The sequence below is a fragment of the Cnephaeus nilssonii genome (assembly GCF_951640355.1).
Source record: "Cnephaeus nilssonii genome assembly, chromosome: 1".
NCBI classification, from domain to species: Eukaryota; Metazoa; Chordata; class Mammalia; order Chiroptera; family Vespertilionidae; genus Cnephaeus; species Cnephaeus nilssonii.
This window is the reverse complement of record NC_137072.1, coordinates 19,626,943-19,650,755: the sequence shown is the minus strand read 5'-3', so window position 1 is coordinate 19,650,755 and position 23,813 is coordinate 19,626,943. Positions and strand designations below refer to the sequence as shown.

The 23,813-nt window shown below is 42.8% G+C and overlaps 1 protein-coding gene across 4 annotated transcripts in view; it reads left to right on the top strand.

Moving 5' to 3' along the window:
* KIAA1217 overlaps positions 1–23,813 on the top strand; it is a 458,082-nt gene that overhangs the window by 28,491 nt on the left and 405,778 nt on the right. For 2 of the 4 annotated variants that reach the window (XM_079770401.1, XM_079770402.1), the window contains exon 1: positions 19,051–19,693. The exons of 1 other annotated variant lie outside the window; for it this stretch is intronic. The gene's annotated coding sequence lies outside the window, so the exon portion shown is untranslated. Of the gene's footprint in view, positions 1–19,050; positions 19,694–23,813 lie in introns of those variants that run through there. One more of the 4 variants, XM_079770403.1, reaches the window with a different exon arrangement.

Below are 23,813 nucleotides of genomic sequence, written 5' to 3'. Positions count from 1 at the left end.
GCCCCTCCGACATCTTACTATCCCCTTCCTTTCCTGTGCCTTTCGCTTTCCCTTATCTTCAACCTCTCCCTGTCTGCTTTCTCCTTCCCACCATCATTAAATATGCTCAGGTCTTCTTTATCTTTGCCTAACTCTCCCTCCCTTAACCCCATGGCCACCTCCAACCACAGCTATTCACTATCTCTATGTCAGCCAGAATTCCCCAAAGCATTGCTCTCACTCACTTTATATCCCACTCCTCACTTCTCTTTTACTTCTTAACCCTCTACAATCCAAGTTTAAACTTAACCCAAGTTTAACCCAACCAAAACTACATAATTACTAAGATATTAATGATTATAAAGTTAGACATCACCTTGCCATATAACCAATAATCTTACTCCCAAGAGAAATGAATGCTTCCCTCACTGCTGATCACGACCTCTCCATCGCTCTGGAATCCATGCATTATTTTCTCTTTTCCACTAACTTCCATGGCACTGCCCTGTCCAAACCACCACCATCTATTATCTACACTACGCTTCTATTTGGTCACCCAGCAGCCTCTTCTTCAAACCCTCTCCACTTTGCAGCCAGGGTGATCTTTTAAAAACCCAATAAATCATTGCATTCCTCTGCTTCAAATCTGCCGGTGGTTTCCTACTGCTTTTATAATAAAGCCCAAATTCCTCCACACGTCCTACCAGGCTCTGCATGCTCTGGCCCCGTGACCTTCAGCCTTTATCCCCCACTGTGCTTCCCCGCAGCTCTCTGCACCAGCCACACCAGCTTGCCTTCTTCCCGCAGATGTATCAGGCTCTTTCCCACTTCAGGCTCTTTGCATATGCTGTATCTTCACCTGCGAGTCACTAACTAATCATTTTTTGCCCTTCAGGCCTCAGCTTAAATGTCACTTCTGGGGAAAGCTCTCATCAGAAACTAGCTTTGCTTCCCTCGTTCTATGCTTTCATAGTTTATTTCTGAGTATTTATCTTTCATATCAAACCCTTCTTCGGAAGGCAAACAGGAAATGGGTCTGGCTTACTCATGGATGTCTCCCTAAAGCTAAGAATGATGTAGGATACACTGCAGGTACCCAATAAATATCTGCTGGAAGGAGATAAAAAATTAATAAGGTTAGTATTGCGTAGCTAAATACATTGCATATAGGTAGGTAATGGTGAACCGTTGAAGGCATCCGTGCATGCAAAGACAAGGGGGAAGTGTGTTTTATGGTATCGCTTTGCAAGTCATGTGCAGGGGAGATCAGGGAAACCTAAAATACTGAGATTATAACGTAATATATCAGGCCTGGGGTAATAAGGGCCAGGCATAGCATGGTGCCAATAGGAATGGGGAGAAAAAAATTCTAGGATTTGGTAACGAATTGTATTTAGAAGTGAGTAGGAAACATGTAGATTCAGAAGGTAGGGGCTGGTGATTTTGAAAGAATAAGAAATTAAGGAATGAAACTGGGTTTCAGAGGCAGCTAATGATGTCAGGTCAGCAAACTGTCACGGGGACGGTACGGACAAGCTGCATGTTGCCTGAAAAGCAGAAGTCCTATTTCAAAGGCCGTCCACATACCTTTTCCAATCAGGACCATCTGCCAGGAAAGCTGAGGGGAACTTGTTGTTCATGCAGATACTTTTCTCGGCAGGTCGTCAGTCTCCTTCTCTTCAGGGGGGTTGAGTGAGGCCAGACCACATTTCATACAGTCAGGGCCACGCACCACTGGGGAGGTACCTGCATTCTTCTGGGGAAACTGCCTGGGACTGGAGCAGACTCCAAATTCCAGGGCATCCTATCTCCCCTCCTGCTTGCATCCCCTCATCGTCAACAGAGGTGACCTAGAAAGCAGGGCAATTAGCCCCCGACAATAATGCAGTGATGAGTGAGCGTGTGGCTTAGGCCCTGGTAGACTTTGCTTTTCTGAGGCCAGGGGGAAAGCCCTATCACTAAGGCACCTGGGACCCTATGGGAACAGAAGCTGAGAGGGCTCCAGGGGCTGTGGGTCTGGAGGAGGGATTCCAGAGACCTGTCGCCTCTGCGGGGCTGAGATCTCACCAGTATGCGGGGAATGGCGCTGTTTGCCTAACTTAAACCAAGAGGAAAAATAAAGAGTGGTTTTAGACTACAACCCATAAAGGAAGGGGATTGCCTGAAATATGGAACTGAAGTTTGAAAAAACCCTATTAGAGGGGGGGAAACAGTACTGTTTAGTGATAAAGCCAGCCGAGGCTCTGTGTGGATTGCTTTGGGTCTGGGAAATGAAGTGTCTGCTGTATCTACAGAGAGCAGAGGCCCAGGTTAAGGACCCAAAGCACTCTGGTGGGAAAAGATCCATGCTAGGGAACTTCCTCCGGGCTCTAGGGGGAGATGGGTTTAAGTTGGACTCCCCAGGGTCAGTCTTGGTTCAGATTCCAGACCATTGGACTGTCTAATATAGAACAGTTTATAACTCTCATCTCTCTCTGTGTGTGTGTGTGTGTGTGTGTGTGTGTGTGTGTGTGTGTGTGTGTGTGTGAAAGAGAAACACACAGAGAAGGAAGAACTCAGCTAGAATTTGTCCACGTCCGTCTTGGCAAGGATTCAAGACCACACTGCACTTACCCACTTTAGTCCAACACGGTAAAAAAAAACAACAGTAAGGCAAATTTTAAGGCTCCCTCTCTAGTCCTGCTCCTGCCTTTGCTTAGGCAAACCCATTTCCCAGCTCTCACGAGGAAAAATGAAAGGCCCACTTTTTTATACACTGCAGAGACATAGATCTGAGATTCGATTTGATTTGCTTATGCCTTATTTGCCTGCTACTAACATCCTGATAGGAGGGTGATTGTAGCTGCTAATGTTCTCTTATAGTGTACTAGAGGCCCGATGCAGGAAATCCATGCAAGAGTAGGCCTTCCTTCCCCCAGCTGCCGGCACCGGCTTCCCTCATAGCCCCGGCTTTGTCTGGAAGGTCGTCCAGAAGGACATCCAGAAGAACATCTGGTCTAATTAGGATATTACGCTTTTATTATTATAGATGTTGTTAGCACAACCCTTTTATTTTTCTTCCTCTCCTGTCCTTACTCTAGTAATCAACCTGCAAGATCTTTGTATCTTACCTCAATGGTTTTCAAATCTTTCAGGGTTATTCCTTTTCATCCCGCTACCAGGAAACAGGCGTATGGGGCTGCTATTATGGTAGCTGTGTTGGTAACAAGCCCAAAGTTGTTACTCTACTTGGCCAGTAACTTCTGAGGACAGCAGGGTGCACATCTGTTTCATGGACTAAGAATAAAGGTTTTTCTACAGATGGCAGCCTTTTGGGTGTATGTTGAAAGGTCCCCAGAGAGAATGATCTGTAACTTGCAGTGCTAAGTGGGAGGCAGCATAGTGCACTCAGAATGGGGAGAGGATTAACTTCCCCAATATATTGCATACTTTTTGGCCGAAATATATTCCAAAAACAGAATGACAACAAAATAAACTTAACTGAATATTGCCAAATTACAGTGTACTCATTCTCAAGTCTATTTAGTGATCCTCAACTTTTACAGTAAATAGGATACATCTTCACTGTGTCTTACATAAGGCTAGCAGCACTTAATACAGAAGGGGAATGTTGCTTTTAGCAAAACTGTCATTAAGTTTGTGTCCTGGCCCAGTTTAGAGAGGTGCCTTAAAGGCAAGAAGTATCATTAACTCTTCCCTTTCCAAACTATTTTAAAAGGATATCAATTCTTATAATAAAGAATATATTGCCAGTAGAATGCAGTTATATTATTTAAATCTAATTTATCCTAGATAATTTGCTTCTCCAATTTTTTCCATTAGTGTCAGTTTTAGGGGAATTGTTTTCTGACATTTACCTCATAAAATAGGCTAGGAAAAGAAAATTTCGACTATATAAACCTGTGATTAGCGGTTCCAACAAAACGCATGCAAAGACTCTGTCTCAGGGGCCTGGAGTGAATGTTTTGTATCAGGAACTTCCCAGCCATTTGGTTGGATATTTTAGACCTGCTAACAAGCATTCTTGAAGCTTTTATGGATTTTCTTCTTCTCAAAAACAATATGTTCCACATGTTACTATTGCTCAAAAGAACTAAAACAGCAAGCTTCAATTTGTCCGATCAAATCACAATAACAGTCAAGGTCAAAATACAGTCACAGCTTGAAGAAAACAGCACCCCTGTGTTAATAGCAGATCTTGCTGCAGGAACCCAGCTGATGGAACAGCTGAGGAGGAGCGGCCTGCAGTGGGTACACAACATGAGCACAAGTCCCACATTTTTTTCGCTAATGATCATCAGTGGGGTTTTCTGATATGTTTATAAATTGCGAAATCCTTTAGCACATTTTAATACGGTAAGAAGGTTTTGTTAAGATCAGTCTGAAGTGTTTGAATCCCATTTCTGCGCATGCTTAGGAATCCCCCAGGCCATCCGTTCTCGTGGAGACACGTCAGCCTCAGAGACTGCTTAAATTCAGGGTATGAATGTGATCCTTAAACATTTGCAATTTTCATTTATTCGTGTTTTGCTTGCACATTATTGTTGCAATGCTTGGGAGCTAATTATAACTTAAGTTGAAGGCTGTAGTCATCAAGATATTCTGAAACAATTCAGTGATTCAAATATACCGATGTGAATATTAGATGAAACCATATGAAACTGCCATCATTAAGGTCATTTGGCCTATAAAAATGACAATTTCATAATGCCTAGCCTAGTATTCTTCACTTGGAAATTGGTTATATTGTGCTTTGAATTGTGTTTTGTTTTGCTTTTTGTATTTTTAAATTTTGCCACAATAGTTTATTTATCTTGGATATTGAATTCTTTGTGTAAAATGGGATAAAAAGCCACATTGAGGAATGGGAAGCAACTATTAATGAGGATGGGATTTCTTTTTCATGTGATAAAAATGGTCTGGAATGAGATAGCAGAGATGATTGCACAGCTTTGTGGATACAGAATACAAAAATACCGACTTGTAAAGTTTAAGAGGGTCAACTTTATAGTATATGAGTTATATCTCCATTAAAAATATAAACATATACAGATTGGGAAGGAAGAAATAAAACTCATTTTGTTTGCAGATGGCATGATTGTCTATGTAGAAAATCCAAATGAACCACTAAAACAATCCTGGACCTAATAAGCAATTATAACAAGGATGCAAAATATGAGGTAAATATACAAAAATCAATTGCTTTCATATACACTAACAATGAACAATTGAAATACCTAGGTAAAATGAAATACTTAGGTAAAAGTCTAACAATATGTAAAATATCTATTTGAGGCAAACTACCCACTCTGATGAAAGAAATCAAAGAAGATAAATAAATGTAGAGATACCCCTGTTTATGGATAGGAAGACTCAATATTGTCAAGATGTCAGCTCTTCACAACTTAACCTATAGATCCAATGAAATCCCAATCAGCATCCCAGCAAGGTATGTTATGGGTATCGACAAACCGATTCCAAAGTTTATATGGAGAGGCAAAAGGTCCAGAACAGCCAACACCTTATTGAAAGAGAAGAACAAAGTTGGAGGATTGACTCTGCCTGATTTCAAGACTTTCTATAAAACTACAGCAATCAAGACAGTGTGGTAATGGCAAAAGAACAGACAAATAGATCCATGGGACAGAATAAAGAGCCCAGAAATAGACCCATATGATTATAGTCAAATGGTCTTTGACAAAAGAGCAGAGGCAAAAAAAAAATTGATCTAGACACAGACCTTACACCCTTCATGAAAATTAACTCAAAATGAATAGTAGACCTAAATATAAGATGCAAAACAGTAAAACTCCTAGAAGATAACATAGAAGAAAATCTATGACATTGTGTTTGGCAGTGGCTTTTTAGAAGCAACCTAGATGTCTGTCAGTAGGTAAAGGATAAACAGTGATATGTCCATACAATGAAATATTAATCAATACTAAAAAGAACTGAGCCACCCTAGCTGGTTTGCTCAGTGGTTAGAGCGTCGGCCCTCAGACTGAAAGGTCACTGGTTCAATTCTGGTCAAGGGCACGTACCTCAGTTGCAGGCTCGATCCCCAGTCCAATGATCCCCAACACCAATGGCATGATCCACTGAAGAAATAATTTATCAGTTGGACTTCATTAAAATGAAAAACTTGTGTTCTCTGGAAGATACTGCCAAGAGAATGAAAAGACAAGCCGTAGATTGTTACCTCAAATACACAAAAAAACTCTTAAAAGTCAACAATAAGAAAACAAATAACACAGTTTAAAAAATGTAAGGAATATTTGAACAGACACCTCACCAAAGAAGTTATACAAATGGTAAATAGTCCTGTGAAAAGATGCCCCACATTACATGCCATTAGGGAATTGCAAATTAAATCAATGAGATACCACTGTACACCCATATTAGAATGACAAACCAAAACACTGACAGCACCAAATACTAGTCAGGATGCAGAACAACAGGCACTCTCATTCATTGCTGTTAGGAATGCAAAATGGTATGGCCACTTTGGAAGACAGTTTGGTAAATATACAGAATACCATCCAGCAATTGTACTCCTCATTTGTCCTCACAAAAACCTGCACATGTGTGTTTATAACAGCTTGATTCATAATAACCAAAATTTGGAAGCAACCTAGATGTCTCTCAGTAGGTAAAGGATAAACAGTGATATGTCCATACAATGAAATATTAATCAACTAGAGGCCCAGTGCATGGATTCATGCACTGGTGGGGTCCCTTGGGCCTGGCCTGTGCCCTCTTGTAATCCGGGACCCCTTGGGGGGTGTCGGACTGCTGGTTTTGGCCCAATCCCCACAGGCTAGGCTTAGGGACTCTAGATAGTGCACAAATCCATACACTGGGCCAGTTTCGGCCTGATCCCCGCAGGCCAGGCTGAGGGACCCACCTGTGTACGAATCCGTGCACTGGGCCTCTAGTATGCATATAAGATCTTTGGTTAATCTCTTCCTGCCCTCCTCCCTCCCCGCTTCCCTCTGAGATTCATCAGTCTGTTCCATGTTTCCATGCCTGTGCATTGAGCGTCTGCCCCCTGGTGGTCAGTGTGCATCATAGCTACTGGTCGAACGATTGAATGGTCACTTAGACTTTTATATATATAGATACTAAAAAGAACTGAGCCACCCTAGCTGGTTTGCTCAGTGGTTAGAGCGTCGGCCCTCAGACTGAAGAGTCACTGGTTCAATTCTGGTCAAGGGCACGTACCTCAGTTGCAGGCTCGATCCCCAGTCCTGGTTGGGACGCATGTTGGAGGCAACCATCTGGGAAGGTTCTGGAAGCCTGCAGGTGTCAGCTTTGATCTCTCTCATATCTATGTTTCTCTCCCTGTCTTTCCCCCTACCTTCCACTCTCTCTAAAAGGCAATGAAAAAAATACCCTCAGGTTGAGGATTAACAATAACAACAAAAAGAAATGAACCATCAAATGACAAAAAGACATTGAGGAAACTTGAATTTCATTAAGTGGAAGAAACCAATATGAAAAGGCTACATACTATGATTCCAATTATATGACATTCTGGGAAAGGCAGAACTCTCAAGACAATAAAGACATCAGTGGTTCCAGGGGTTGGGGAGAAAAGAAATGAATACTATAATGGTGGGCAATCAGACATTTGTCCAGATGCATAAAACATGTGTACAACACCAAGAATAAACCCTAATGTAAACTATGGACTTTGGCAAATAATGTGTCAACGTAGGTTCATCAGTTGTAACAAATGTCTCACTTTGCTGTCAATGTCGACAGTGGAGGAGGCCATGAACATGGGGTGGGGGCAGGGGTGTATGGGAACTGTCTGTACTTTCTGCTCAATTTTCCTGTAAACCTTAAGAAATAGTCTATTTTTAAAAAAATGTACTGAAGCCAGACGGAAAAATTGTAAACTTGACTTTTTCGAATGATAAAGCAACATTTTGTTAAGGTTGCTGTGTATTTCACTTTGCCCACTACAGAATCTTGCCCAGAGTAATCAGAGGGGTTCCCTAACACATATTTCTATCTGTTTAAATTTTTGGAACAGTTTTCAACTTATAATTTTATGAAGACACCAAAGACAGCGTTGAAAATGACTAACTCTCCCCATCATAGGTGGTTTGAATCACATTACTCTGCAACACTCATTTGACCACACAAAGGCAGGTGTGGGCTTCATCTAGGAGAGAGTTCAGACACCCAGCAGGCAGCACATGTCAAGGCAGGGAAGAGGGAAGCAGAGAGAGATGCTGTAGGAATAAGTAGCCAGGAAGGTTCCAAAGCCTGCAGGTGTCAGCTTTGACCTCGCATCCTCAGGCAGGCTATTTTATTTTATCTACCAGGTGTGAGCAACTGTGCAACCATAGGGACTGTTTACAACAGAAGGAAATCACACATCTTCAGAAAAATACTAACCTCTGTTGTGGCAGGGACATAAATAATAGGATTACCTTTCAGCCAAAAGTACTCGTGTGGCAAAAACATAAGGATGCCTGATCGTCATGTTATTGACTAGCATTCAAAGCCTGAAGGTATCTTAAACTTAAAAAAGACATAGTAGGCTGCCTGGTAAATAAGAGCTGGAGGGGAAAGAAAAAATGTGGTACTTTTAGTTTTAAAAGATGTTAGCAAAATGCATCCTAGAATGTATTGCCCAGAAAGTATAGCTTGAATCCATTGTGAAAAAAAGCGGAACAAATATTAAGGGAAAAGAAACCTTTATGCCAACTAAAGGTTAGACAAATGAGGAGTAGAAATAATGTTTACTAACTCGATTGCCTTTTCATGGAATGATAAAATTAATGGACAAGGAGAATGCAATTGGTGTAATATATCTGAACTTTCAAGAAGCAGTTATTGCTGTGTCACTGCATTTTACCCAATAACTCAATTCAAACTTGCCAAGATCTAAATATGCCCCTTAAAAAGAAACAGTTGATGGGGATTTAGGCAACATCTGACAATGAAACAAGGAGACTTGAGAAAAAGCAAAATGCTCTCAAAACTGAATTTCTCTTGTCACTCTTTTCATTAGTGATCTGAGAAATGGGATCAACATCATGAGTAACAACAAAACAAACAAAATGCTACTGTGGGTGTTTAAATTATTCAACTTCACAAGTGCAAAGAAATTTACTAACTCTTTTGTCTATCTTCCCAGCTGCCTTTTCCTTTTCCATTGTGATAATGACCTTGCTTTATGTAGCTAGTTGAGTTTAATAACTTTTCAGTTCAATTGTGTTATTTTTTAAAACATACTTAAGTTTACTGAACATATTTACACTTATGGTTTCTGTATGGCTCCCACCTTCCATTGTTAATTCTCTTTGTAGATTAGTTGTGGTAGAGAAAATCTGCAGAAAGGCAAATAGATGGATACTGGGGAGTGGAGAGAAAGTAAGCTAAGGGGGACATGGAATCAACAAAAATCCAGAAGGACATTCAGGGGGAAAATGCAGAATGTTGAAAAGGAGAGAAAAAAGCTTAAAAGTTAATCACTAAGGTGATTGATGCAGGAATAAAGCAAGTACTTAAGTTAGAACAAGGCAAGTTTTAGTTACTTCAAAGTGCATATTTAAAAATGAGGTAATTTGATAACCAACATCCAAAATCTATTTTCATATTATTTTTCAGACACGACATATGTTTAGTAATTTTTTATTTATGCATTCTTATAACCTAAATATTCAGATTTTTGTAGATACAATGGGCATTGTATTAGTATTTTCAGTGACATATTAATATGCCAAGAATGGTTGTTTACACCAGAAGTTATTTTTGATGTTAGCTATTTGGTGCAAAATACAATTCTTATGGGAACATAAACTTTATTGCTGCCTCATTACCATGCAGAAGCCAAATATGAGCAAAAGAATAGCATTCTACATTAATCTTCCAAAGATTGGTTATGAGTAACCCAAGTGATTGTATTATAGTTTAATTAATGGAATAAGAAGGAATATACAGTGTCAGTGCTGCCTGGTAAATGTAATTCTCTCGTGGCAAGATATGTACATTGAAAAACGGTGAAAGAGTTCTGATGGAATGGCTTTTTGTCTATTTCAGTAATGCAATCCTATCTTCTATGTCCATGAAAAAAGATATCTCCATCCTAAGGCTATATTTTGTAGTGTCATTTAGCAGGGAGGAAAATACTTGCTTCTTCAGCTTTAAGGGATTAGATTTCATTGAACTAGAAAAATAGAATCTAAAGTAGCTTAAATTATATTTTGATTTGTGAAATGTAACATGTCCTCACATTACATGAGTGAAGCAAGATTAGTTTCAATGTCTTTATCTGACCTTCTTCTCCTCTGCACAAACACTTGTCCTTTGCTGGAGGTACTTGGATATTTTCCTAGGCAGAACAAAATCAGAGGGGTGCATTCACAGAGAAAAAAGAAAATTGGATGAAAAATGTTTTTACATAAGGAAGTTGGTATTTTTGATGGCTTATTTTTTATCTTTATTGTTGAGAGTATTAAAGATTCTCCCCCCACACACACACTTTTACCCCCATTGACCCCCGTCATCTGGTTCCTGCCTCTCTGCAGGCCTTCACCACCATATTGTCTGTGTCCATATATCCATATAAAAACTTTGCTTAATCTCTTATCCCCCTCCCCCTTGCCTCTGAGATGCATCTGTCTGTTCCATGTTTCCATGCCTCTGGTTCTATGTTATTCATCAGCTTATTTTGTTCATTAGATTTCTTGTTCATTTATTTTGATTTTTAGATTCAGTTGGTAATAGATATGTATTTATTGCCATTTTATTGTTCATATTATTTATTTCTTCTTCTTCCTCCTCCTCCCTCTCCTCCTCTCTCCTCCTCCTCCTCCTCCTCCTCCTCCTCCTCCTCCTCCTCCTCCTCCTCCTCCTCCTTCTCCTTCTCCTTCTCCTTCTCCTTCTCCTTCTCCTTCTCCTTCTCCTTCTCCTTCTCCTTCTCCTTCTCCTTCTTCTTCTTCTTCTTCTTCTTCTTCTTCTTCTTCTTCTTCTTCTTCTTCTTCTTCTTCTTCCTCTTCTTCTTCTACCTCTTCGTCTTCTCCCTCTTCTTAAAGAATACCCTTCAACATTTCATGTAATACTAGTTAAATGATGATTAACTCTTAGCTTTTTCTTGTTTGTGAAGCTCTTTATCTAACCTTCAATTCTAAATAATAGCTTTTCTAGGTAAAGTAATCTTGGTTGTAGGTCATTGCTATTCATCATTTTGAATATTTCTTGCTAATCCCTTCTGGCCTGCAAAGTTTCTGTTGAGAAATCAGCTGACAATCGTATGGGTGCTCCCTTGTAGGTAACTAACTGCTTTTCTCTTGCTGTTTTTAAGATTCTCTCTTTGTCTTTAACCCTTGGCATTTTAGTTTTGATGTGCCTTGGTGTGGGCCTCTTTGAGTTCCTCTTGTTTGGGTCTCTCTGGGCTTCCTGAACTTGTAAGTCTATTTCTTTCACCAGGTAGGTGAAGTTTTCTGTCATGATTTCTTCAAATAGGTTTTCAATATCTTGCTCTCTCTCTCTTTTCCTTCTGGCACCCCCATGATGTGAATGTTGGTGTGCTTGAAGTTGTCCCAGAAACTCCTTACAACTATCTTCATATTTTTGGATTCCTTTTTCTTTTTGCCCTTCTGATTGGGTGTTTTATGCTTCCTCAAATTGCAAATTGTTAATCTGATCCTTGGACTCCTCTACTCTACTGTTAAATCCCTGTAAATTATGTTTTATTTCAGTTAGTTTATGCTTAATTTCTGACTGGTCCTTTTTTCTGTCTTTGAAATTCTCACTAAGATCCCTTGAAGCTCTCACTGAGTCCCTTGAAGCTCTCATTAAGATCCTGGAGCAACCTTTTAACCATTGTTTTGAACTCTGTATCCAGTAGTTTGCTCTATTTCATTTAGTTCTTTTTCTGGAGATTTCTTCTGTTCTTTTATTTGTGACATGTTTCTTTGTCTCCGCATTTTGGCTGCTTCCCTGTGTTTGTTTCTATATATTAGGCCTTGTGTAGTAGGTGTCCAGTAGGGCCTAGTGGCTCAGACTTCCAAGTCACCTGAACTGGGCACTCTAGGAGCGCTCCTGTGTGGGCTGTGAGCACAGTCTTGTTGTAGTTGAGCCATGATTGCTGTTGGCATCACTGGGAAGCATTGACCTCCAGGCCAATTGGCTGTGAGGACCAGCTGTGACTACAGTGGAAGAGCTGCTATGTAGGAGATACCTCTATGAAGCAGGACTTGCTTCACTGGGGCTTTGGTGCTTACTGAGTCTTCCCCTTGAGTGTGTCATTGTGGATGTGTAGAGTTATAATCTGGTATGGTTTGAAGCTGTACCCTGGGTGCACTGACTCTGGGACCTCCCAGGAGGTGCAAAGTTGGCCAGTGTCTGGAGCCACTTGGTAGGAGCTACAGAGCTACCTGTAGATGGTTGCTACTTGTATTGGGCTTTGAAGTGCCCAGGCAAGGGCAAGTTGAGAAGCAAGGCAGGCTGGTGTTATAGTACCAGGTCTTGGGCCTCTTATTGAGAGGTGTGGGCATGCTGATACCAGCTGCTGCTTGTTTGAGAGATATACATCTGTATATATAGTGACATCTTGCTTGCTTTTAATGCATTTGTTGTCAGAAAGTAATAAAGTTACAGGGAAATGTCCATAATTTACCCAAAATAAACCATCAGAGAACCAAGATGGTGGCATAGGTAAATGCCAGAACTAGCTGCCTCCCACAACCACATCAAAATTACAACTAAAATACAGAACAACCATCATTCAGAACCGCCTGGAAGCTGACTGAATGGAAGTCCTACAACTAGAGAAGTGAAGAAGAAAGTACATTGAGACTGGTAGGAGCGGTGGAGGTGTGGAATGAGCTGGTCTTCTACCCTTAGAAGAAAAGTGGAAGAAGAGCGAAGAACACAGAGACACACAGAGAAGAAGGCCATGCAAAGACCAAGGAGGCAGAAATTAAAGAATCCCTAAGTCCTGGCTGGTGTGGCTCAGTTGGTTGGGTGTTATCCTGTGCACCGAGAGGTTGCTGGTTTGATGCCCGGGTTGTGGGCTCGATGTCCAATAGGAGGCATGCAGGAGGCAGCCAATCGATAGTACCCTCTCACATAGATGTTTCTCTCTTCTCCCTTCCTTTCTCTAAAAAAATCAATAAACTATTCTAAAAAGAGAGAGAGAGAGAGAGAGAGAGAGAGAGAGAGAGAGAGAGAGAAAGGAAGGAAGGAAGGAAGGAAGGAAGGAAGGAAGGAAGGAAGGAAGGAAGGAAGGAAGGAAGAAAGAAAGAAAGAAAGAAAGAAAGAAAGAAAGAAAGAAAGAAAGAAAGAAAGAAAGAAAGAAAGAAAGAAAGGAAGAAAGAAAGGGAAAGGAAGAAAGAAGAAGAAAGCCAAAGTTTACTAGCAACTAGTAGAAGCTAGCAGAGAGGCGCAGGACAGAGTCTGCCTCAGAACCTCTAGAAGGAACCAACCCTGCTACACCTTTGTCCACATCTTGGTCTGGGACTTCTGGCCTCCAGAACTTTGAGAGAATAAATTCCTATTGTTTTAAGCCACCAGGTCATAATGATTTGTTATGGCAGCCAGAGGTAACAAACACAACAGCTTGCTCACATTTTACCTGTCACCTGGACACCCAAGTGAGAATCTAGACAGGCTATGCTCATAGGTTCATCAGCGGCAAATAAACAGTATGTCAGCAGGAAAAAGAACGCATCTTCACAACGAAAGGGGGTAACGAATGTGCCCAAGTTCATCCCTGCTGCACGGCAGTGCAGGCTCTCCACCTCATCAAGAGCAGGTCCAGAACATGGAATCTCAGAATGCCACTAAGTCCTTCCACTGCAGTCTGTGCAGTCTGGTGATGGAACAGTAAAAAAGCTCTTGAAGAAGCCAGCTTGTTCCTGCCAGTGTGCCCTTGATTAGGAACCGGTATTGCTGAAGATAACAACATCCACTCTATTTTAAACAGAGAGTTTTGTTCACAAGATCATTAGAGAACTGGAGTGTCGGGGTCTCAGCTGGCCCTCCAAAAAGGTCTCCTGACACAACACCTGTGAGCAGAGCTGGCTTCCCTCTGTCATGACCAGGAAGATGGGGACCAGGGAGCTACTGCCCCAACTGTTGACTCCTGGGTTGTGGCACCTGAGACAATATCCAGGGGATTGGAATCTGTTGCCGCACCTGCTGGCTCTGGGAACACCTGGTCCTTGCTCCCTCCAGAGCAGAGGGGCTGGCCCCAGAGCTGTTGGCTGGGCCAGTTATGGACTTTGTGTGGCCCAGTGGAAAATGGAAATGCTGATCTCCAAAATGCAGTGCAAAATGAAAATTCCCCCTGTTCAAAATGATTAAGAATCAAGACAGCAACAACAGAGCACCAACAAGAGCGGGGCCTTCTGGACTTGGGGCCCTGTGTGACTGCTCTGGGTCACAGCGCACAAAGCCCCCTCCCCCTCAGCTGTTGGCTGGGGAGCCCTGCTGGCCTGCTAACCCACACCTGCAGAATGGAGGCATCATTGCTCTCGCTCTTCCCCACTTAAGTCGGGATCAAGTCCAAGTCTGTGAGAATGTGTAGGACTAGCAGAAGCCTGGCTGCAAGGGTGTCTGAGAACTGTCCTTTTCAACTGCCCAAGCTCTACTGTGAAGGAAGTGCTCTAGAGGGAGTGGGAAGAGGTGCTGAGTGAGCCGATCTACTGTATCCACCCCGTGTTCAAACTCCAGGAGCAAAGACAGCTTTCAACAGAGCAGCGTGTTGTCCTCTCGCTCTGTGGTTTTGAGACACCCTGCTCAGTCATCAGGCATGGCTTTTTGTTCACAGCACCTGCTGTCCAGCTGACAGGATAACAGCCGTTCCTTCTCCATGTGAGGCACAGGCTGGTGTTGGGAACATGGTGGTGACTAAGGAAACTGAGGTCCCTGCTCCCTGGAGTTGTTCTCAAGTGGGTGGGAATGAAACATTAACATGTGAACAACTAAATGAGGTGATTCCAGACCACTGTTTCTGGGACAGATTTGCTGTATCTCCAAATACATCTCAAAACCATTCACTTCTCTTGAACGCTAATGGCACTGTTTTATCCCAGCCAACACCCACCTCTCAACTGATCTGCTTTTCACTCTTATCTCCCTCCCACCCATTGTCAGCAGTGGGGCTGGAGAAATCCTTTTGAAACATAAATCAGATCATAGATATTCCTTGATAAACTTGCCTCACCCTTGGAAAAGTTCCAAACATCCTCATCATTCCTATAAGACCACACACCATCTGGTCTTTGCCTGTCTCTAACCCTCCCCACTTGCCCACTGTGCCATACCAGTGTCCTTTCTGCTTTTTGCGACATGCCAATTTCCTTCCTACCTCTGTCTTTGAACTTTTCGCTTTCATAGCCCACTGTAGAGCCCAATGCTTTCAGCATTTGGCTAAGATGTTACCTTCTCAGGAAGGTTCTCTCTGACCACCCTATCTAGGATGGAATCCCCACCCCACAGTTATTCCACAGCATAATGCTGGGCTTATTTCTCCCCAAACACTTATCACAGTCTGAAATTATCCTATTTGTATGTTTTTAGGTTTCCTTTTTCTCCCATGAGGCCTGAACCTTGCCTACCTGGTTCAGTCCTACACCCCAGTGCCTGGGACATAGTAGCAGCTCAAGAAAGATTTGATGATATCTTGACTTCTGATGGATGGACGAGTGAAAAAATAGCTACATTTTGGGGCCTAGACAGTTGGGGCAGCATTTATTGTTTTATAGAGAAGAAATTAAACTTAAAAGCCAAGCAATATTTGGGATGGCTGTGGAGTTCGAGAAAATTAAAGCTGAGGGTTCAGAGTAACGGACAGTAATCAAATCACACAGATCCACTCTTCTGGAAAAAATGCAAGCTGACTTTGGGGTGAAAAGGCCAGGCCAAAAACTGCCCAGTAGGACAGATGACCTCCCACTTGTTTTTTGGTTTTTTTTAAAATATATTTTATTGATTTTTTACAGAGAGGAAGAGAGAGGGATAGAGAGTCAGAAACATCGATGAGAGAGAAACATCGATCAGCTGCCTCTTGCACACCCCCTACTGGGTATGTGCCCGCAACCAAGGTACATGCCCTTGACCAGAATCGAACCTGGGACCTTTCAGTCCGCAGGCCAATGCTCTATCCACTGAGCCAAACTGGTCCTGGCAACCTCCCACTTGTTTACGGTTGTTCTGAGGTTATTCTCTTCCTGTTCACACAGTGTGAGTGCTTGCACTGAGATCACTTGCGCAATGAGAACAGAGGCCGTGTCTTCTTCCAGTGGCCCCTGTAGCACCCAGCGGCTCCCTGCCTCTTACCTAAGCTCTCTAAGGTGGAAAGGTGCTCATCACTCAGAAGTACGGCTACTGTAGTTCAGGTTTTTCTTCCAGTTCAACCTCCCGCACAGCATTAGTAGGTCAGGCAGCCAACTGCCAGGATTCCCTGGGACTAAAGAGGTTCCTAGATGCAGGACCTTTGGTTTTAAAGCTGGGAAAGTCCTGGAAAAGTTGGGAAAATTTAGTCACTCTTCCACCAGAAAGAAAGTGTGCAGCTCATTTTTTTTTCTCAAGGTCTTAGTCCTAACAGCTTGCTCCAACCATTGTGTACTCCACATCTTTGCTTGTAACCACTCTTCATTTTCTTTTTCTCCATCTGTGACTTAAGTATGCTTCAAGGTTCTCACTCTCTAAGCCAGACTTCTCGGGCTTCCCTCCTTGATGATGTCTAGATTCTTCTTCTGATTGTGTCATCCAATAACAACACTAAATGATCCATTTTGTCCCCTGGGAGCGTGGGGTTCCACCCACACCCTATAAGTCCAAGAAGTCCTCCTGCTACTTAGTGGGAGGATGTTGGAGTGATCAACATGTGCTTAAATATGATTAAGATAATACTGACTACACAACTCAGAAAAACAAGCCCAAGGATTTGTCATTACCTAGTGTCTCTCTCATGTTGAAGATGTGCCTGCAAGCTTTTTCTGTAAAGGGCTAGATAGTAAATATGTTAGGCTTTGTGGACCACACACAGTCTCTGTCATAACTACTTAACTTCGCCATTATAGTATGAAAGCAGCCATAGACAACATATGAAAAAACTAGAGGCCCAGCGCATGATTAAATTGTGCACGTGTAGGGTCCCCTAGGCCTAACCTGACATCAGGGCCATGTCCGCCGCCCCATGAAGCCTCGCACGCTCTGTGGATGCTGCCGGCAGCCCGCGATGCTCCTTAGATGCTTCCAGTGCCCCGCAATGCTCCAGAAGCCCCACCCGCTGCAGGACCCAGAAGTCCCACCCTCCACAGCTGCCGCAGGACCCATCAATGCACCTCCTGGTGAGTCTGGTAGTTGGTTGTGGCACGGTGATGGCGTCATGACCACGGGCCTTTTATGATATAGACTAGAGGCCGGGTGCATGAAAATTCATGCACTGGAGGGAGGGTCCCTTAGCCTGGCTTGCCCCCTCTCACAGTCCGGGAGCCCTCAGGGGCAGGAGGTGACCCAGCGATCAGGGGAAGGTGATGCCCCATCACACCTCTGCTGCTGCTACTGCCAGAAGCGCAAGCCTCGGCTGGCCCTGGTTATCTGAGCCTCGGGCAGCCCTGGGCAGCTGGGCAGCCACTATCCAAGGCTTGCCTGTGCCTCAGGCTGGCCCTGGGCAGCTGGGGGCTGAGGTGACTGGGGGACTCCGGAGGCAGGCGCGCGGAGCAAACAGGCCCGTCTGGGGGCGGGTCCGGCCTTGCCGCGCATGCCTGCCGCCCCAGCGGGGCTGAGGGGACTGGGCACCGCCATCTTATGTCTGTGGGCACCGCCATCTTTGAGGACGTGGCAGTCAATTAGCATATTCCCTCCTTATTGGCTGTGGGCACCACCATCTTTGAGGGTGGGGCAGCAATTAGCATATTCCCTCCTTATTGGCTGTGGGTGCTGCCATCTTTGAGGGCAGGGCAGTCGATTAGCATATTCCCTCCTTATTGGCTGTGGGCGCTGCCATCTTTGAGGGCGTGACAGTCAATTAGCATATTCCCTCCTTATTGGCTGTGGGAATACCACCATTTTGTGATGGTATGAGGGTCAATTAGCATATTCCCTCTTTATTAGATAGGATGAGTGTGGCTATATTCCAATAAAACTTTATTTACAAATACTGGCTGTGGATCCGATTTGGCCCATGGGTCATAGTTGTGGACCTGTGATGTAGAACATCCTTTCAGAAATTTTTGGGAAAAAAAATGTATTAAGCCCACAAGTTTACTTTATCCCCACCACACAGATGATAAGCCATAATCCATATACAACTTGTATATCTTCTTCCACACACCCATCTGCACCTCTTTTAATCATTTACGCTGTCACTCAGCTGGGCTTATGAAAACATTTGCCCCACAAAATGAATTTCTGTACAGAGATGTTGACATGGAAGGAAAGATGACATGGAACTTATTTCTAGCAGGATGTTTAACACCAGTTTGTAATAGAAAGATGGGTATGGAGTTGGAGCAAATTATTAGGACAGTTGAGATTAATACATAGAAATGCCAAATTAATAAGGGAAAAACTCCCCTGATAGCAGGGGTGTCCTGACTGTTGATGATGGGGAAGGAAGTAACCCCACCAACAATACTTTTGAGATATCGGCTTCTATTTTTGTTTTACAAACTAAAGAGTATTGATCCGTTGACTCAGGGGGTAGGCCTCTGTAGCTGTGAGAGGCTTACATGGAATACTGTTTTCCTTGTATGTGCAATTTAATATTCTTAAACCAAATGGTGTCTTCATAACATATTTTAAAACGTGCTGTCCTTTGAAGTATACTGTCAAATGGTGGGGAGGGGGGGCAGAGAGGAGAAAGAACACACTGGTAACATTTTAAATTAATTTTCCGGAACGTGCTTGCCAAGCGCACACCTGGGAACTGTTTATCTCAGATAAGAAGTCAGGAGGTGACGGTGAAGAGACAAGGAGCAAACAAATAGGATAGGAAGCTGTGTCTCAGCAGAAAGTCCGGATGGACAGTTATCTGCTCCTGGAGGTAACATGCGATTGGAACAAGGCCTGTGGCAAACAGGGCGCTAGCATCCTGTTGACCTGCTTCCTGGGAGTCGTCCTGCTGCCGGGGAGTGGCAGTGACAGAGCTCTCAGCTGAGCAGCAGAGCCTGTGGGCTCACTGCTGAGCGGACAGTGCTGAGTCCAGGAAACAGCGCCCTAACAAGTCAACTCCACACCCCTTGAACTGCTGCCTCGGTAGGGAAGCCTCAGCAGGAAATCCTCCATATGTTTTCCTTTCCTATAAGGAACTTCAGAGCATGAGTTCATTTCTCTTCAAACATCCTCGCAGGCTGTAAAGCAGCACTGGCTGGCGGGTGATTAGTGTCGCCGGGAATAGCAGAGGACGCCTGCAAACGGAGCGAGGGCAGCAGTTACACTTCTGAATTAGGTATTAGTTTGGGAGAGGTTTCAGTTTTCCTTTGTGGCTCACATTCTGGGCTTCGTGGGATTTTTTTTTGATTTTTTTTTTTTAAGGACAGTCTTTTATCTTTTTACTACTTCCCAGTAGAGCTTTGATATTTGGAGAAAAAATATGTAAAAGGAAGATTTCTCAAAGATTTGTCCTATGGAAGAATGAAGAATACCCCGAGGACCAAAGGAGTATAGCTCAGATCAGGGGCTTTGCTCTTAAACCAAAACGCCAAATTTGAAATTCAGGATTACGTTAAAAATATCACAGCAAGTAAGTATTTTATCTTTATTGTTCTCTTTCCTTCCTTCTTAACCCCCTAATAAGCATATTTTTTGCCTACTGTAATCTCAATGAAGGTATCAGTTGGACTCTAAATATAAGTAAAATGCTTTGCGAATTCATAAATTAATTACAAGCTGAGGTCAGAGTGTTCTGCTCTTAACACTGTTTAGCAGGTAGCAGGTGATATTTATGGTGATGTTTACTTTTGTATGCCAAGAATCATGTGATTTCATTAATGTCTCAAGTGGGTATATTCTGCCTCATTTCCTTCAGTAATAGGAACGGTATTTGAGACTGGAAAATGAGCAAGTAAAAATTTCTCTGAAAAGAGTATTGTTGCCCTAGCAAGCAAATCAAATTTTGTCACCATCTCTGAACTACTGCGGTAGACTTGCTGAAGATCCTGTAAATTTAGGGTAAAATTCTCTAAAACTGTGACTCTTGTGAACCCCTTTTGAAAACACCATGAAATCATGTTGCAAATGTAAAGGGGGGAAAAGTGCTCTGTGGCAAAAGGGCATTGAAACATTAAAATATTTTAGCTGCTATTACCTTTCATGGATTACACTATTACATGGAGCTCCAGCTGTGCATATGTTGGCACCTGCTCAGGACTCCAGGAATCAGGGCTATCAAGCTGATCTAGTGGGATGTGGCTGGACGGTATGCAAGTAATCAGGGAGGCAACTAGAAGTGGCCAGAATGTCCCGTTCCCCTCCAGACTCCTAATTTCCACCCCCACCCCTCAGCCCTACTACCCCCCTTATGTGGCAGCTGTAAATCATAACTGCTACTGGAAAGGTTGTGCTACCTTTCCCAGAAACCATTTAGGGGAAGAGCTAGCTGTTTTCAAAGTGTTGTTTGGTTGATGTTTGGGCAAGAATGAATATAGGAATGATCTGTGCTTCCCAACTTCCCCCACTTTACCACTTCAGCCATCATCCGGGCCACAGCTTCCTATAAACCAGCCGGTCTGAAATGAAGCATTCAATAGAAAGATAATGGGTAGAGCCTCTTCCATGAATGGAGAGTGTTACATTCTTCCGTCCAGTATCTCCCAGTCTTTAGCTACTGTCTGCCTTGTCCTCTAAGAAACATGATTCCTGTTCATCATTAGTTGCCAAAGCCAGCGCTCCCAGAGCCAGCCTTGTTACCTTTAAAGATCCTTATCTCCCTGGCCATCTGGTATTTTCACTTAGGAGAGTGTATGATTTCAGTTCTGTAGGTGTCCTTTAAATTTCCCCTACACGTTCTGTAGTAGCTTGATGTCCATAGATATTGTCCATATTACCTTATAACTTTTTCAAAAATTCAACAACACTGTTTTGGAAATGTATCCATGTTGATACATGGGCAAAGTCCTGCTGTGAACAATGGGAATGTGTCCCACTTTTGAAAGTGTTAGTGGTAATGGTGTAATCTTTAATGCCCTGAAAAGGAGGGGGTGATCTGGGAACTGGGAACAATGGAGCCAAATGAGTTTGGTCTTCATTTAGGAGGGTTGTCGCTTTCAGAGGAATGACTTGCTTTCTGGTTTAGAAGTGCTTAAGGATTTGTACTTCTTTCTATGGCGCATAGAATTGCCCCAGCAGCTCCCCTTATAGATGCTGGCTACTGTCAGGTATGGCAATGTTGGTGCTCAGTTCTACTTGTCATGCTCCTCCTTCCCAAGAGAATGTTGAGTAGATGTTGCCTTCTTTAAGTGGCCTATTATCTACCTGACACCCTGACACATGAGTGTGAGCCTCATACAAATTTGAAGTTAGAGTGGGTTTTGGATTATCTTATCTAACTCTTTTACATTATATATGAGGAAACTGAAGCCGGCATAGTGAAATGGTTGGCACAACATTACTAATTAGCTGCAGAACTAGAATGAAAAGTCTAGATAGATGCTGGTCTTCATATTCGGTGCCTTTTTTGTTTACTTTTTAGTTCTATGTCCAAAAATAGCTGCTTCAATGATTAAAAATAATAAAGATATAGCCGAGGCCGGTTTGGCTCAGTGGATAGAGCGTCGGCCTGCGGACTCAAGGGTCCCGGGTTCGATTCCGGCAAGGGCATGTACCTTGGTTGCGGGCACATCCCCAGTAGGGGGTGTGCAGGAGGCAGCTGATCGATGTTTGTCTCTCATCGATGTTTCTAACTCTCTATCCCTCTCTCTTCCTCTCTGTAAAAAAAAAAAAATCAATAAAAAAAATAATAATAATAATAAAGATATGACTCCATGAGCATACCAATTGCATTGCCCTTTTTCTTTTACATATTTTAATATAAAATATCTCAAATGTACAAAAATAAAATAGTAGTTATCTGCAAACTCTCCACCAAGATTAAATATGTTATTTTGCCATGTTCAGTTCAAATAACTTGTAAAATAAGATGAAACACATTATGAATGCAGTCAAAGCATCACTCTTTTTCTTTGCCCCTCCATCCATCACAAGAGATAATTATCCTAAGATTGCTGTATATTATTCCCTTGTATATTTTAGTACTTCTACTACATGTATGTGGGGTGGATAATAAGATCCAGACTTGAAATATCTATATGTGATTGTATCTATCTGTGGTCATACTATTGCTTTGTGTTCAAATTTCAAAAAATATAAAAAGCATTGTCCATATTATCTTATAACTTTTTTTAAGTTCATTGTTTTGGAAATGTATCCATGTTGTTACACAGGTATTAGTCCATTTATTATAACTGCAGTATAGCATCACATTCCATACATAATCCAAGGTTGATTTATCCATTTTCCTACTGAGGAAATGTGGGTGATCCCTACAGTTTTGCTATTTGCAACAGTACTGCAAGGATCCTTGCACATATCTCTTATACCTTGTGCAAGAACTTCCCAAGAGGAGTCACCTAGAAGTTGAATGGGAAAGCACATCTTCACTTTACAGGTATTGCTAAATTGCTCTCCCAACTGCACTTGTTTATTCAACCATCAACAATGTTGAGCAGTATGAACTTTGAAACCTCAGCTGCAGAAAAGAGTCTCTTGGGGAGCTTTTTAACATTACCAATGCCTATGTTCCACCCCAGACCAATTAAATCCAAATCTCTGGGGATGGGACCCAAGACTGGTGTTTGTTTTAAAGTTCTCCCAATGACTCTAATATTCAGCGAGGGTTAAGATGATATAGCATTTCTGTTTCTCCACATATTTTTCAATACTAGGTATTATCAAACTGTCTGTTTTAAAGTCTATTTTGTCTGGTATAAGTATTACTACCCCTGCTTTTTGTTTGTTTCCATTTTCCATCCCTTTACTTTCAGTCTGTGTGTGTCTTTTGATCTGAAGTGAGTCTCTTTTAGAGAACATATGTAAGGGCCTTGTTTGTTATCCATTCAGCCTCCATATCTCTTTTAACTGGAGTATTTAATCCATTTGCATTTAAAGTAATTGTTGATAGGTATGTATTTATTGCCATTTTATTACTCATACTAGCAGCCCGTTTGCATGAAGATTTGTGCAATAGACCTTCATTCACCTGGCTGCCTGCACCAGTTTTCTGCCGGCACCAGGGACCCAGGCCTTGGCTGTGGCCACCGCCTTCTGCCTTCTTTCAGGGTCGGGGCTTGGCCCCAGGTGGCGGCCTTGGCTCTGCTGCACCCCAGCCTCCCTGCTATGGATCGTAGGAGCCGACCCCCCGAGGTTGCCTGCGATCTATGCAGGCTCCCCGCTGGTGCCCAAGGCTGGGAAAGCCTCCGCCCAAGGCCGCACCCAGCGTCCCTGCTACGGATCGTAGGAGCGACCCCCTGGTCGTTGCCTGCGATCCGTGCAGGCTCCCCGCTGGTGCCCAAGGCCTGGAAAGCCTCTGCCCGAGGCTTTCCTGGCCTTGGGCTCCGCCACACCCCAATGTCCCTGCAATGGTTTCCTGGTGGGCATGGTTGGTGGGCGTGGCTTGTGGGTGAAGCAAAGGTACGGTCAATTTGCATATTACTCTATTATTAGGTAGGATTTTTTATCATTTTTTCCTTCTTCTTAAAGAAGATCTTTTAACATTTCTTATAATACTGGTTTGGTAGTGATAAAGTCCTTTAGGTTTTTCTTGTCTGTTTATCTCTCCTCAATTCTAATTGATAGCTTTACTTGGT